Genomic DNA, 17,354 nt, shown 5'->3' on the forward strand with positions numbered 1-17,354 from the left:
TATGTAAAAAGCTGAAGGAAATGTTACGGCTACTGTGACATAGCACTTAAGTTTCAGCTGCTATGAATAAAAATCATCACGGAGGAGAGTACACAAATGCATTATTTCGTCAAGACTGACTCATCTCTGGCTCTCTGTGCCCCTTGATTAAAAAAAAATGGTCAAGAACGTGTAGATATCATCTAATGTCCAATCTATACACACTCAGGAGAAGCCAGCATAAACATGAACTAGAACAGGGGAAAGCATGAGGTGATTCAGAGCCTCCCATTCACCTGGTGCTCAGGGGGAATGTTAGGTGACTAACAATCTTGTTTTCATCACATCTGCTCAACATGGAAGACCAAAGTTTCTTAGCAAAAGCAGGTTCTCTTTTCTTGCAGCAGTCCTCCTAGCCTTTCAAACCCTCCTCCTTTATCCAGTCCTCCAGCGGCCTCAAGCACAGCCCTACACCTAAATAGCATCTTCTTTCTGATCAAGATCTTGTACCTCACCATTGAGCAGCTCCTGAGATCCTGACCTAGGAAGAAATGTCTTCATCTGTCTTGCCTACACGTGCATACTATCATGCGACTTCTATGAGTCCTCTTCTCATGGTGACATGGTGCAACTAGGCAGTTAATGCTTAGGGGAGCTGGAAATCTGCTGTCTTCACCAAGTCATGCCATTTCTTTCCAGTTTGATACACCCACCTTCCCAGGAAGTATTTATCCCATCCAGCACCAGGGCACATGCTTGGGCCTCACCTCAGTTGTACATTGATTGGGGTACCTCTACCTTCCTTACAAAAAGAGGCAGAAGGCAGAAGGCGCGTTTTCCATAGCTGAGTACAGTTAGGTGTAGCATCCCCATTTGCTCTCACTTCACCACAAGGCCAGTCTTAGAAGGCTCTCTCCCTCACTTGTGTAGAGGTACCATTTTGGAGTTTCCTTTCTCTCACATTCACAGGCAACGTCTTAGCCCTCTCCTCATGGGCCTTTCTCTGTGTTGGGTGACCCATACACATGTGTGAATGTCAACTAAATCACTGTTAAATCCATTCTGTTCTGATTCACACACAAATGCTCATCCCGGCTTATTGTTTTTATCTCTGTGGGTGGCAAGAACCTCAATTGGAAATTAAGATATGCATTAACCACACCTCTGCAAAAACAAACAACAGAAAAAAACTTCAACTTGTATGTTTCTCACTTGTTGTTCAATCATTTTTCCCAACTTCAGTGCAAGCAGTGAGTACTTTGAGAAACAGGGATCCATGTGCTAGTTGGAGAGATGGTCTCCCTGGCTGGCTTAGCTCACTGCCTGCAGTGCTACTTTGTAGGATATTAGGAAAGCCCAGGAGAGAACAGCAGACTGAAAATCTGATATTTCAGTGATCAAAAGCAAGAACACAGTCTTCTTGCCTGTTTGTACTCATTGGTGTTGTGGGCATAGGTTACAATCATTTATGTTTGCAAGAAAATAACAGAATGGAGAAAATCTTTTTAAAGCTATGATTCACACCTCATAGTCATGAATTCAAGGCCGTCAGTAAAGGCTTCCTTGCCCATAAGACTTTTGTTTTGGTGCTACTCTTGCTGTACTGTCTTGAGTGTTTACACAACCATTTCAGTTCCTTCCTAAATGAGTCAGCTTCTTCTCCACTCGGGAGTTCAGTGGGATCTAACTCCATATCAAATGGCAGTTACATACATGGTCTCCATTGTGCATTGAACAAGTTTTGACTCCCTGAGCTCAGGTAGACATTTAAACTCCAACGTGTCACGTTAACAGCTAATGGATTCATGTTAATGGTTGATGGATTAATGTTGGAGACTTGTTCTAATTCTGGCGTCCTGGAGATGACCCAGTGGGAGGTCTTTAGGTCATTGAAGATTGCCCTGGGAAGGTAGTTCTCAAGAAACAGCTGGTTACAAGAGCAGAGTGCTCCCTGTCTCTCCTGCTCTCTCTTCTTCTCTCCCCTGCCCTCCTTCTATTTCCGAGCTTGTTCTGTGGCTGCGCATCCACCGTCCTCTCACCTCCCCAGAGGCCTGAATCGAAGGAGCCCGCCTGATCTCAGAGAACTCCATTAAGCCAAAATAAGTCTTCTTTCTTCCTAAAAATTCCCTCTCTGATATTTTAGTTAGCATTAAAAATCTCCTGCACTGGTCTTCTATACTCACAAGAGAAGGCCTTGCCCATACTGCCATCCGTTCATCCACTCATTCAAGGTGTTCCTCTTAATGGCTCACAATGCATTATTGTGAGTGAGCACTCTAGTTACTACCTTGAGCAAGCAGACATGAACTCTGTACTATGGAAAGTACTCTGTAGGGTATAAACCCTGTCCCTGACCTCCAGATGAAGTTTCAGAGGAAGCACAGTTGTGCCTTTTATACAGCATTTTGATATTTGGAAAAGGTTTAGCTTGACCATGCTCTCCTCCACCGCTGGCTTTCTGTTCCCTCCTGCAGCATAGAAGGATCAGGCAGAATGATAATCCATGGTTTGTACATAATGCCCACCTCTAGGTTTGATTTCATAAACCTATCTGCAGCTCACATCCCACAACAGAATTCCCTTAGACATTCTGATCATAATGCCAATCCAAACCAAGAGGCACATCTCTAATTCAACTAGATGATATTTTAAATATAAAAAATTGTAGTTCGCTTCATTAGAAGTTTATTGGAAGAATGCATGCCTCATTCAGTTCAAAGACCGTTGGGAAAAACTATATATGTGTATGTATGCAATGTCTACATTTGAAGTGACTGTGGCAAAAATGCTAAAATTCATTAAATTTTCAATGAAAACAAACACAATTTTTTAAGAAGTCATTAGAATTAAACTCAGACTTATGAGCAAAGATCTCAACATCTATGTATTTTAAGAATCAAAGTAATGAAAAATCCCTTCCAATCTCTTGGTACAACTAGATACGGAACACAGCATATCTAAAAATCAGTGGGGCAACCAACTTTCCTAAATACACAAAGCTAGAAACAGTTTTGATTGCATCCACGGTTTGTTCATCAGTCCAAATGGAAGGCTTTTACCCAGAACTGATGAGATGTTCTGCCAGGCTACCGCAGTCCTACGGGAGGACTCATTCATGGCCAAGCTGCCATCTCCAGGTGTTAAACTGAAAAAAGCAAAAAAACAAAAAACAAAAAACAAAACAAAACAAAACAAAAAAAACCAGCTTCTTCAGGAGTTGTGGCCCTCTCCACCCCATTCATATGGTGAAGCCATATGGGGTGGAGATGAGGTCTTTGGGGAGCAATTAAACAGATTACCTGGGAAGCCCTCACCTGCTTAGAGTCCTTGTAAGAGAAAAGCAAACAATACTCTCCCTCAAGTGAAGACACAATGAAAGCACCGCAGTCTGAAAGGCAGAAGGGCTCCTCCCCCAAGAACCCACCTACACGGGTACCCTGCGCTCGGATTTCCAGATTCCAGAATTGTGAGAAACATGTTTCTGTCATTTATAGTAACTTGCTGATGCAGCCAAAGACAAAGGCAATTTCCACAAGTCATTAGGGTGACACATTTTTCCCACAATGCATGTGCATCTTTTAAATTCCCAGAAATGTTTAATTGTAGTTGCACAAATGTTTAATAAAATCAAACCTGTAATATTTATCATTTTGTATGAAGCGATATGTGCATGTTTCTCATTTAAACAGATGCATGAGAATTTGGCCTGTTAGTGTAATGGTTCCATCTTGTAACTTTAAAGTCTATAATTGAGCTGCTGATTTAGAGTTGTGACTTTAAATATACAATAGTGGAAGATTCCGCTTTCTCTTATCTGTGAGTTTGATTAGATAGATTTATAACAGTTGTTTAAGTACTTAGCATGGGTTTTGTCAAAGGATCATGGCCTATAAGAGGAAAATAAAGCATATTTAAACCATAATGAAACTTTAAATGTTCCTGGTTGTTTACATTTGTAATAGGGACTAAACATTAGCCAAAGATCACCTTAAAATTATTGTTAAAACTTGCTGGATTTGGCCCAGCGCAATGGCCTAGCAGCTAAAGTCTTGATCACTCCAGGATCCTGTATGGGCACCGGTTCTAATCCTGACAGCCCTGCTTCCCATCCAGCTCCCTGCTTGTGGCCTGGGAAAGCAGTCGAGGATGGCCCAAAGCCTTGGGAACCTGCACCCACCTGGGAAACCTGGAGGAAGTTCCAGGCTCCTGGCTTCAGATTGGCTCAGCTCCAGCTGTTGTGACCACTTTGGGAATGAATCATCGGATGAAAGACCTTCCTCTCTGTCTCTCCTCCTCTCTGTATATCTGACTTTGCAATAAAAATAAATAAATATTTTTAAAGAAAAGATTGCTGGATTTATAAGTAAAAAATTAGGAGCTTAAAAAATAATCATCTGGGCCTGGCGTGGTGGCTAAATGGCTAAATCCTCACCTTGCATGTGTTAGGATTAAATATGGGCACCATATCCTGCCTGCTCCGCTTTCTTTTTTTTTTTTTTTTTTTTTGGGTGCAAATAATTTTTAATTGGTTATCTTTTTTATACAAATACATCGAATAACTAGGCAATGCTGCCTGCGTTGGATGCAATCCTGGGCCACAAGTCTGCACACTCCTTTGCAACTGGTCCAGTGATGGCAGAACCTTTCATCTCGCCTTTATTGTTTACTATGACTCCTGCATTATCTTCAAAATAAAGAAACACACCATCTTTTCTCCTATATGACTTTCGTTGTCGAATTACCACTGCTGGATGTACCTTCTTCCGCAGCTCTGGCTTGCCCTTCTTGACTGTGGCCATCACCATGTCCCCGACGCCGGCGGCAGGGAGTCTGTTCAGCCGTCCCTTGATCCCCTTCACGGAGATGATGTAGAGGTTTTTGGCTCCTGTGGGAACGGACAGTCATCCTTTGAACCAGCCCAGGCGGCTCCAGCGCCCTTGTCACATCACCGATTGAAGCCGGACGGCACAGCACGCCGCCGCTTCACCCAAGAGCGGTGTCGCTTGCTCTGCCCCTTCCGGACGGCTCGCTGGGTCACGGGCAGCAGGCCCAGCGAGTGCTTTGAAAGGGGGGCTGCTCCACTTCCCATCCAGCTTCCTGCTTGTGGCCTGGGAAGGCAGTAGAGGACAGCCCAAGGCCTTGGGACCCTGTACCGGTGTGGGAGACCTGGAGGAGGCTCTATCTCCTGGCTTCAGATGGGGTCAGCTCTAGCAGCTGCAGCCATTTGGGGAGTGAACCAGCAGATGTGGAAAGATCTTTCTCTCTCTCTCCCCTCTTCATAAGTCTGATCTGCCTTTCCGATAAAAATAAATAAGTAAATATTTTTTTTTAATTTAAAAGGACTATCTTTATGGATTGATGACTAATTGATAGATTATAATTTTTGAAACCAAAAAAAAAAAATCTTCTGAGTAATATTTCCTGACACAAAAACTGTCCTAAGTAGTAGTTATGTTTTCTTTGAGAAGAAAAGACACACAAACATACATGCACACACAGAGACAGAGGGGGAGACAGACACATGGACAGAGAAAGCTGGTATTTTATTATTCACTTCCCAAATGCCCACAATAGCCAGGATGCGACTGGAACCAAAGCAAAGAGCCAGGAACTCAACCCAGGCCTCCCAAATGGATGGCAAGAACCCAATTACTTGAGCCACCACTACTGCCAGCCAGGAGCTGGAATTGAGAATTAAACCCAGAAGCTGTGTCACAGATGAAGGCATCTTAACCCCCAGGCTAAATGCCGTAAAGCCACCATTGACAGGATTCTTGAGAGGGAGTGAATGGAGAGAAAGAATTATCCTTGCAAAAGAAAGACAGAAAAAAAACCAGTTTTTTTAAAGCTCAAGGTCAATATTAAACATTATACTTTCACCCTCCTTCTGCTATTTTCCAAAAAATGCAGGAGAAATCCTACCAAGTCAATGTGAATGAAGCAAAAGATCAGAATTATTTAGCAATTATTTATCATTGAGCGTGCGAGCTATGAGAAAATACAAAAACATGTTTAGTTTGTAATCTAGTGAGGCAGGTAAGATGCAGAAATCTGAAACAATTAGAGAACACAATGATTCAGTTCAATACACATTTATTGAAGAGTCAACCTTGCAAGAGAAACAGTGATTGGTCAGGGACAGGGAGGGGACTAAACTCAAAAATAAACAATCAGCTTTATAATTAAGTGTTAAATTGTGTGTTGCAGAAGTCAAGTGCAATGCATTCGAAGAGAGATACCAGAGTATATTGGAACAGCTGAGATTTATGGATGAGGTAACAATTGATCAGAGCTTTGAAGGATGGAAAGGACTTCAATGTATAAAGGCAGGGCTGGAAGAAGAACACCCCGGGAAGCTATGTACACAGAACAACGGAGAAAGCAGCAGATACGCGATGCTATATGCTGAGTGATCACGGAATTACATCAAAGAGAAATTTTTAAATCACATAAGACTGAAACTAGAGTTAATTACAAGTTTAAACTGCAAAATGTTACGACTAAAACAGCAACAATTACTACTAAACACTGGGAAAAAGTATCACAGAATATAATAAATCAAAGAGATACTATTCAAGTTGTGGGGGGAAAGTACAAGCATTCATTATTTTTATCCCTTTTGGGGTAATTACCAAAGTAAAGAGACTGACAAAACAGCTACTCTCTGGGGATAAAACTAAAGGTGAAGATGGCAGGGAACAAGACAATGTTGCATTTCCTCCTAAAGCCCTCTGCACAATTTTGGTGGGTGACACATAAATGTGTCATTCTAGCCCAAATGCAAAAGTCCAAGACAAATAAATGCAGTTATTAAGCCCAATTTGTTTGACTCAGAGGCAATTTACTGTTACTCTGAATCCAATAAAACCTATACTTCAAGGCCACTCACTTGCACTGACCCCTTCCAAGGCCAACATCTAATTTTGTGGTGAATTTCTAGTCTCTTTCCATAAAGAGCCGCCCCCCCACACACACACACCCTAAATTGTACAAGCTCCAGAACTCAAGTGAAGCTGATCTGACCTATGCCTTTCTTCTTCACATTTCCTAGAAGGAACTCAGAGTCTCGCTCTTTATGTCATTTCTAATCAAGGTACACGATCTTAATTAAGCTAATAAACCATTTTTAATTCAAAAAAAATCTCTACTAGATTCAGTAAGCAATATCAAGGCAATTTTTTTAAATTGAATTTTTTGAAAATCAGTTAGAGAGAGAGAGAGAGAGAGAGAGATTCCTTCTAGCAGTTCACTATCCAGATTGAACCTTGGCCGAGTCTGAGGCAGGTTGAAATCAGGAGCCTAATTTGGGTTTCCCACTTGGGTGGCAAGAACCCAAGCACTTGGGCCATCCTACATTGCTTTCCAAAGCCACCAGCAGGGAACTGGACGGGAAGTGGAGCAACCAGGATACGAACCAGTGCCCACATGCAATGAAGGTATCTCAGGAGACAGCTTAATCAACTAGGTTTAACCCTTGCTAGCCACCAAGGCACTTTTGTTTTTGAGAGGCAGAGAGACAAAGAGAGAGTACCATCCACTGGTTCACTCCCCCATATGCCCACAAGAGCCAGAGAGGGGCAGAGACCAAAGCCAGTAGCTGAGAGATTCAATCCAACTCCTTCACAAAGGTGGCAGGAACCCAACTCCTTGAGCCAATGCTGTTGCAGCCATGAATCTGTATGACCAGGGAGGTGCAGCCAGCTGTCAAAGCCTGATACTCAGCTGTGGGCCACAGTGTTCCAGCCGCTAGGGCAAACACCCAGCCCAAGGTGTTCAGATTTTTAAACAGGGAAATGATGAGGGATGTGGCAAGGGTAGTTATTTACTAAATACTCCTTTGGTACTTATATAGTGGAATTGAAGCTAGGAGAACTTGGAAGCAGAGGGACCAGTTGGAGCTGTTGTGGTAATTGGGCAATAAGCCAGGAAGGACCAGAGGCGCTGGAAGAGGAGGGATGGAGAAGATGGAGATGGACTCAAGAGACTTCTTAAAATAGAATTGACCAGGCCGGTTACCAGCTGCAGAACTGCCCCCACACCAGTAACAGTCCATTAGGATTCTTCCAGATTACAAACTGGGACAGAGCCTGAATCTTGACTCTTCATTTGACAAATTTCTCACAGGTTTTAACTGAACATTTGACCAGTAAAACCAAATTGAATAAGGCATCCTGCCAGTCATTCTGTAACTCTGGCCAAACATTTATGGGTGGAATTCTACCAGCAAGTTTCAAAACAGTGAATTTTCTTTTAACAAAAAAAAAGTCATGAATTTACAGGCCCTGAGTATGTATTAATATTCTTGTACATAGTATTCAGGGCGGGTGCTAATAGGAAGGCTAATAAATGGATTTAGCTAAGGCAACCCACAGTTTTGTAAACCAAGAAAGCTCTCAAATCATAGCTTAACTGGCTGCCCATGTTCCTCCTACGGCCAACCACTGGGGAGGGACGCAACAGTGCAGTGCTGAGATGGTGAAGCCACTCAGAAAGTAACAACACATTCAAGAATTGGGGACACACCAGCATGAGCTGGGACAGGGGGCAGACCAGGCTGGGCCAGGCTACACCACCTGCTGGCACAGGTTAAGGTGAGATGGGCCATGCCAGACTGGGCCGCAGCATCCACCAGCACATGCAAGACCCAGGAGGAGGGTGTGTGAGCCCAGGAAGAGAGTTGTGGGGGCTCCTCTGCTGGGCCACTGCCCGCACCGCTGAGCATGAGAACTGGGACCGGGGGCACACCAGGCTGGGCAGAGATACAACACTCATTGACCCATCTGTGGATGGGAGTTAGAGGGAGAGCCAGACAGGGCTAACCTACTGACCCACTGATGCATGCATGAGTCAGAGTTAACTGCAGACTGGTTAGGATTTGCCACAGCATCCTGGGACTAGGGGAAAATCCTGTCAAGTCAGATGACAAAACCACCTAGAGTACAAGATTCGGGACTGGGAGTAGGCCCAATAGGGAAACTGTGAGTACCTCTCTGCGGCTGCAACTCCCACTGGTGAGCATGAGAACCAGGGTTAGGGGCAAGCCTGACCAAACAGGAGATGGCACCTACCAGCACAAGTATGTGCAGGATAGTAAAGTTGGTTTGGTAAAGCTAGGCTTCAATGGCCACTGACGTGTACAAGAGCTGAATGGGACGTGGGACAGACTGGACCAGTCTGCAATACATACTGGCAAGCACAGCAGCCAGGGCTGAGTGCGGGTTTAGTGAAAATAACTACAGGTCATTCTGACTAGGCTGTAGTTCCCACTGGTGTACGTGAAGGTCGAGTGTGTGGTGGGCAGGGTTGGGCTGGACCACAGCCTCCATTGGTTTATGTAAGAGGCAGGGCTGGAGATAGAACCAACCCAGCAATTGTGAATACCAGTGTGTGCATAGACTGAGGTGGATGATGGAAAGAACCAGACCTCATATTAGCAAGCACACACAACAATCAGGTCTGGGATCAGACAAGGTTTCTCTCAGGATCCCCCTAGCTGAACTGTTCCAACAATGGGGAGAATCACAGGATCTGTGAACTGACCAAGGAATGCATGCGTCAGAGCAGGGCCTCCTCATTGGCTAAGACACAGCAGTAGACAACACACCCAGATGCACATGGAGGATATGGCAGACCACTGGGGCCTGCAGAGGATATCTGGTACCATGGCAGATGAAACCGGGCAGAACAAACTGGTCAACCACCCCAGCTAAACGTTGACACCAAATATCTGGGCGAATGGAGCCTAAGGTGGACTGTGTCACCCACTGGACCTTGGAAAGATTTCCTCATCCTTAGAGCATTGAGATCAATAGCATTTCAGAGCTATTGAAACCACCTGAGCAGAATCCTTGGAGCATGCTCCACATTGGGAAACCTGGGATGACATCAGGTGGTCCTTCCCCGTCCTCGGGTACTAAGGCAGTTGGGAAGGTGGGTGTGGTTTTTCCCCTTGTCCCCCCTTTTCCCCCCAGATACAGGAACAAGAAAAAAAGAAAATGTGGAAACAATGGTTTCACCCACTTTCCCCTAAACCTTGACCCTACCCACCCTAATCAACTACGTAAACATCATCAAAAATAGTATCTAAAAAAAGAGCAATTGGGGACGAAACATCTGGATCTTTCTCTATACTCTTGTGAGATTGTAGTTCTAAATATCTATACAGGATATTCTGGGCTCTGTGTTTGTAACATGGGAATTCTATACATATAAACTGTGGGCCTTTGAATTTTTGTGTGAAAAGATGAAATTTAAAGTCATGCTTGCATGCATCTGAACCAGCACAGCTGACCTGGGAAGTCAAGCTGGTTTAGTGGTGCACCCACGCTGTTTCTGATTGGTTGTTTTGACTGTGATGCATCTGGTCAAACTGACAGCCAGCACTGACACTGGGTGGGAACTGCTCTCCTGTACCCCCCTTCCCTTGGCTTGTGTGCCTGCGTTTTTCTCTTACACATCGAATCTAAGAAGTATTAACTTTATGATTGCACCCATACCAAGAATCTTCAAAACAGTTCATGGAAGCCATACATCATGAAAAACTGTATGACTTTTAATTCTTTTGAGCCAAAATTGACCTTTTCATGGGTTCACTGTAAACTACCTTCACAAGTCCTAAAATTTCACTTGCTAGACCTAGTGCCTACTAATTCACTAACAAAATACACTGTATAGGTGTCAAGCCCATCTGCAAACACTGCACAATGAGGGATGTACTGGACTGTGATCCTGCGGATACAGTGATAGAGACATATCAGGTTCCATATGCAATGACTTCACTGGGACTAAGAGAGAGAGACCTTCAATGCATCACGCATGTCATTATCATCTAGCAAAGCCTTCCTGGTGTTTCTCTGGCCAGTGACTATCATTTATCTTTAGTATCTGCCAGCTGCAGCTCTCCCCCTTCCACTGACTGCCAGCCAACATCAGCATTGCAAATATGCTGATATGGTCTGCTTCCTTTACAAACATATTATGTTCCAACACAGCTTCCTTGGTCTCACCACTCATTCATTCCCTTCTCATGCACCACACTGTCTTTTTCTCTTTTTTTTTTTTTTTAATTTATTTATTTTTATTGGAAAGTCAGATATACAGAGAGGAGGAGAGACACAGAGAAAGATCTTCCATCCACTGGTTCTCTCCCCAAGTGGCCACGATGGCCGGAGCTGAGCCGATCTGAAGCCAGGAGATTGGGCCGTCCCCTACTGCTTTCCAGCAGGGAGCTAGATGGGAAGCAGAGCCACCGGGATACAAACTGGCACCCATATGAGATCCTGGCTTATGCAACGCAAGGACTTTAGCCACTAGGCTATTGAGCCAGCCCCATGCACCGCACTTTTCTACCTGCTACTTCTCCCCAGGAATTGTTCTTGTCAAGATGACTACTGACATCCTTAGGACAAGTTCAGTGGCCTTAATGCCTTTATGCCTCTTAGCTCTGCTCCACTTACCTTTAACGTTCTTACCAAAACAGAAAAACCAAAGTACAGGAAAACAGTTTCCCCATGGTCCCCCTTCTTCTTGGTTATGTCTGCTCGCTCTTGTTCTCATTCAACCTCAGAGACAAAGAGTCCCCATTTGCTGGCTCATTTCTCAAATGCTGTTCTGGCTAGAGTGTTCCAAGCCAAAGCTGAGATTCAGGAAATTAATCCAAGTCTCTTACATGTGGAGCAAGGGCCCAATTACTCACGCTATCACCTGCTGCCATCCAGAGTCTACATTAGTAGAAAGCCATTAAATGAGAGAGAGAGCGAGGAACTGAACCCAAGCGGGTATCAACTACCTCATCAGAGCATGGAAAGCAGAACCGATTGGGTAATTCTGGTCCAGCTTTGCAGCATGTTCCTGATTCTGTGGACGCACTGAGGTGGACTTTGTCAACAAGCAGACCTCAGAAAATTTTTCTCAACCATGGGGCAACAAAACCAACAACTTCTCAGAGTTATCAAAACCACTCAGATAACACCCTCTTGCCTACACTGGGCTCTCTAAGGCATCATCAAACAACCAGGCCCAGGTGCTGTGGATTTTGACAGCAAAGACTGGGCCCCTCACCCTCTCCCCTGTAGATACCCATCTTTCTCCGTACCTCCTCCTCCCCACCCTAATCAGAGGCCACATGAATGTGCACCCCTCTAAACTATGTAAATAATATATTTTAACGTATCAATTTCTAATTATATAATGTTAAGTTTTTACTTGTACCTTGGAATATGAAGTATCTATCTTTCATGTAGTTACTTAAAATGTATTTTTAAAACTAAACATTATGAACAAATATTAAGCAGATTGGAAGGAAGGAAGGAAGGAACGAAGGAACGAACCCAAGTATTTCAACATAGAACACAAGCATCTTTCCTGTCCAGCTAAACACCCACTCCCTTCCACAATCTCCTTAGCCAGCTCATTATTCTGGTTTACTGTGATCCCAGGTCTTGTTTACTGGCTCTCTTGTCTTGTGCATACTCAGGTGATCTCACCCTTCCCAGCTGGTGAAGTCACCCTCTCCATATGAGTTATCAGAGTCCTGGTCCCCGCAATGCTCTTGTTGGTCAGACCAGATCAAATGGCAGGAGCAGTGAAGACAAGATTATCTTTCAGAGGACATTTCAGCATATATGCCAAGAGCTTGTGAAGTCTAAAAACAATAAAGAGAGAAATTAAGAGGACCAAAGGGCCTCCATAGGTTCAATCCTCCACAGGATTAATGCAAACCTGTCTGTATCTAACAATAGGTCATATTAGCGATCCATGGACATATAAGCTAATTGAAACAAAAGCCATTGATAAATATAGTCAAATAATATTGGAGCGTTATCAGCTACCCCTACTAGGAATGCCTGACTTACTTTGAGCTTCCTTAACCACACCAACACACTGGGGGGGAGCATTTAAGGAGAAAAAGGGCCAGATAGCGAGATATTACACGGCAAAACTAGGAATTATTCTTTGAAGCAGTTTATGGTTGAGGGATCAGGGTTGGGTGAAGAAGAGCACAGCCTCATCTAGGTTATTCCTACTAGAATCCTAGCGAACAGGAAGAACTGAGCTAACGACCCCGAGAGCCAGATAAGAACTGTACAGCGGCCATGTGTAGGTACTCATCTAGCACGCAATAACTAGCTACGTCACAAGGAGCCAGAAGTCCAAAGCCAAGATCCCCTTCCCTGTTGCCACAGAGGAGCTGACACAGAGCACCAAGCAGGAACCACCCAATGCAAGGGGCTCCCATCAGGAAACACGTCATCAGGACAACCACTGACTGCTTTCGTCTCCACAGGTGTTCCCTTCTGGGACTGATTTTGTTTCAGGATAGCTGTCTTCAAACTGAAAGACACATATCCCCCTGGGGATACGTGAGCACTTTTCAAGGGCACACAAATAATGATGGTTTTAAGAATCAGTTTTTTCAACATCCATGAGACTAGCTACCCGAGAAGTAACTTGATTCCATGATGTATAAGCTATCCCCTTTGTGACTCCACAAGCGCCTCCCCTCAAACGCATCCCAAATCCTACTATGCTACATTGCCCAGAGACACTGTGTCATGACCCCCTCTACAGCATCAACAAAGGAAGAACTATGTCTTAGGACAGGTCTAGGAGAAGCAAACAGACCATTGGTCAACCAGAAATACTTTTGCTAACCAAGCAGCTTCTTCACAAGACTTAAGAAGTATATAACCACAAGTGATGTTTGGCAAGCCAGGAGATCTTTGGGAAATGATCCAGAAGGAGTTTTAAAAAATTACTTCCATCCCTGACTTTTATAACACTTCTTGGATGTGCACATGTATACCCATACATGTGCATGAATTTACAAAAAGAAGAAAAACAGGATTAATGCAAGCCCATCTCTATCTAACAATAGGTCATATTAGCCATCTGTGGACATATAAGCTAATTAAAAGCAAAGCCATAAGTAAACATTGTCAATAAACATTGATACTGAGAGCTATATAATCACACTATTTCAAAATTAAAATTTATTTTGCAAATGAGCTGTAAGCATAGCTACATAAATTCAAGGGTAAGGACCTGCCCAGATAGCCTAGGCTTGGCTATCGGCCCACATGGGAGCGTCCCAGCTGCTCCACTTCCCATCCAGCTCTCTGCTTGTGACCTGGGAAAGCAGTCAAGGATGGCCCAAAGCCTTGGGTCCCTGCACCAACATGGGAGACATGGAGGAGGCTCCTGGCTCCTGGCTTTGGATCTGCTCAGCTCCAGTCACTGCAGCTACTTGGGGAGTGAACCAGTGGATGGAAGATCTTTCTCTCTGTCTCTTCTTCTCTCTGTAAATCTTACTTTCCAATAAAAAATAAATAAATCTAAAAAAAAATCAACAGTAAAAGTGATATGAAACCTGTCAGAATTAAAGAAAAGCTTGTTCATGATTTTTTAAGTGGATGGTGAACAGTATTTGATTCTTGTGATATTTGGATGCCATTAGATACATTTTAAAGGTGATGTGATACTTTTATTCTAAAAGTCCATTTGGGGGATATTATATCCTTTGTAACAACATGGAAGACCTGGATTAAGATTTTGAGTTCCATTTGGGCTTGGCCCAGTGCCAGCCATTGTGGACATCTGGAGAGTGAACTAGTAAACTAGTAAACTAACTCTCTCTCTCTTTCTCTCTCTCCCTCCCTTCCTCTAAATTAAAATTACATGTGTCAATTGTTAGGCAAATGTTTATGTTCATCAAGACAGCATGCTGCATTACAGCACAGAGATTTGAAGTGTACAACCCGCTTGTCAAAAGAACGCTGGGGGCACCAAATGATTCACAAAACTCTACCACCACCATGGCCTCCAGGTTCAGAACATTCCCGCTCTGGATGGGTTCTTCTGACCTTGGCAGAATGTTCTTTCCCTTTGAGTCCCTATGAGAAGGTCAGGAAAAGCCCCCAGAAGCCCATTTCAAGCAGACACACTGTGAAAGAATACAAACACTGAAACGCATTTTGCAGCCAAGCCCAGTAGCTGACATGAGTAAACCTAGCTGCGGGTAAGAAGAGCGGAAGAGGTTGAAACTGTGGGCCTTGAAGACCGTGCTGGGCTTCAGGGGGCAGCTGCTACTCAGCTCTGCCAGGCTGCGGAAGGGTCCTGTGTTGCCTGAAAGTTTGCACTTTTCAGGAAAATTGGATTTTTATGTGAAATCGCTGGACTTTTTAAATCCATTTTTAAAAAACCACTTGTGCAGGCCAATCTACACACAAACAGGACCTAAACTCAGCTCTTAAACCTCCAGATTGCAAAAGCTTGCTCCTGTACTACTCCAATTCAGTTCTCGGGTTCAAGAACTGTTTGCTACATTTCACAATGAGTTGTGCATAGCAACTGAGAATAACATTTAGAAACCTCAGTAACAGTTTGACAGAGCGAGTTTCTGGATCTAATAATAAAATACTGGCTTTGGTTTTTTTTTTTTAAGACAAAATAAATAAATAAATAAATAAATAAATAAAAGCAGCATACAATGAATTGACAAATCCTGTCCTGAATAACTGAAAAACCAATGCCATGATCTTCATCAAGCCAAAAGATCCATTTGAAAACACTGCCTGTTCTAAACCAAGGTCAGGACTTTGTAAGGGAAAGTCAGCCTCTGGATGCTCTGCATGGACCCCAGAAAAGGGACAGATGACCAGTGTGGATTAAAATGCACCCAGTTATAATTAGCTGACAAATCTGTGGCAGGAAAGGCCCTCAAGGTACATTCTCCCCTCCCCCCGCCCCCCAGAGGATTGTGGCAAATACTAGTGTCAAGCCAAGAGGATTGCTCCTACACCCTTGGGGCCACAAGGCTCCTACATAGGGCCACCTGTCACTCCTCTACCAGCCTAGACGGACTGACACCCACAGAGCCTCCCAAAAGCACACAGGGCGTGCTCCCACACTGCGACTTGTTCCACTGCCACTTCCAGCACAGGGAGCTCCAGGGCACCTCCATCGCCCCAACAGGGTTCCCTTCCTGAATTCTCTTCCTGTTCGGCACAGAGCTCTTTGTTAGGCCGATAGGCCAATTTACTAATCCCAGAAATGCTGTGGAAGCCAGTTCTCTGGCCTTTGTCCTCGCCTGTTAGGGCAGAAACTCCAGAACACAGAGCCGGGTGCCAAGTATCAAAGTTGTGAGCACTCAGAGTTAGGCAGTTGGTAGGTACCCTTGCTTAGCAAAGACCGCTGCCCTGGGCAACTGTGTCCGGGCAGGACTCGGTGGACAAAGCCCAGGGGTCGGCTGGGTTTGAGACTCTTGGTGTTCAGAATCACACAGGCAGGTCCTCAGGTCTGCACACTCCTCTCGAGTACGCTGAGGAAACCTCCACGCAGAGTCGGCCGACGCGCGGGTCCTGGGTGTCCCCATGCTCCCACGGCAGTCTCCACAGGTACCAGAGCAGCACGCACTGGGTGACCCGGAAGGGCTGTTAGCTGCTGGGCCTCCCCAGCTGCCTCACCTCCAAGGGGGGAAGTGATTCTAGAAGGGCAAGCCTGGTGGGAGACTTTTTACTTGGGACCTTCTGGAAGGAAGTAGTCACCATTGACAACAAATCATCCTGAAGCCATCGCGTGCACAGGGGGTCCCTGGTCCTTTGTTAAGTTCGGTGTGTCGCCTACCTAGCTTCCTCCTGGGGGAGGTTCTATCTCTGCCCATGGCTCCTGGCCTGAGGTTTCAGAGGTTAAGCTGAGGCCAGGCAGGAGCAGCTCTGCCCCTGGAGCCCCGCAGCCATGGGTGGGGGCTCTGGCTGTGGGTGGGGGCTCGGGGTGCGGGTGGGGGAGGGGGCGGGGGCGGGCAGGTCTGGGGGCCATTTGGGGGCTGGCTGCCTTGTTTTTGGTTTTTCGTTTTTTTGTTTTGTTTTGTTTTGCCGCTTTAAGACACTAAGAAAATTTAAATGAGGTCAGTCAGCCCTGTATTTGTGTGTGTAAAGAAATAGCCTGCGTGGGCACAAAGAGAGAAGGTCCAGGATTGTAGAAGTTGTATGGTTTTCTAACTTAGGTGTGCGTACTAACACAGCAGTAATTGATAGTTCACTTATTATTTCAACTCTTTCAGGTACCACAGCAAGGGGGAGGAAGGGATCATCTGAAACACACACAAAAAATGCTTTTCAAAACTCGTTCTAGGAAAAGGGAATGCCAGAGTAGTCAGATAAAGGAGTCTTAATTAACAACAAATTCATCCACTTCCCTCCCCACCCCCAAACTGAGTCACTCTGCTAAGGCAATCTGCTTGGCCGGGCAGTTTTGCCCTGTAAAAATGTAGGACTTGGTGATTTGGAGGGCTTTTTTTTTTTTTGGTTGTTTGTTTTTTGTTTTTCTTTTTTAATGCCTGTGCTTTCCCTGCACGAGGCTTAAAGGAAAACGTGGTA

General features: G+C 44.6%; 1 non-coding gene across 1 annotated transcript; it reads right to left on the minus strand.

Moving 5' to 3' along the window:
* Window positions 1–4,914: 4,914 nt before the first annotated feature.
* LOC131479956 (small nucleolar RNA SNORA21) lies at window positions 4,915–5,051 on the minus strand. Its single transcript, XR_009245208.1, has one exon. It is a non-coding gene; the product is annotated as a small nucleolar RNA SNORA21 (small nucleolar RNA).
* Window positions 5,052–17,354: the final 12,303 nt, after the last annotated feature.

Source organism: Ochotona princeps, chromosome 3, assembly GCF_030435755.1.
Source record: "Ochotona princeps isolate mOchPri1 chromosome 3, mOchPri1.hap1, whole genome shotgun sequence".
In the NCBI taxonomy this organism is placed as follows: Eukaryota; Metazoa; Chordata; class Mammalia; order Lagomorpha; family Ochotonidae; genus Ochotona; species Ochotona princeps.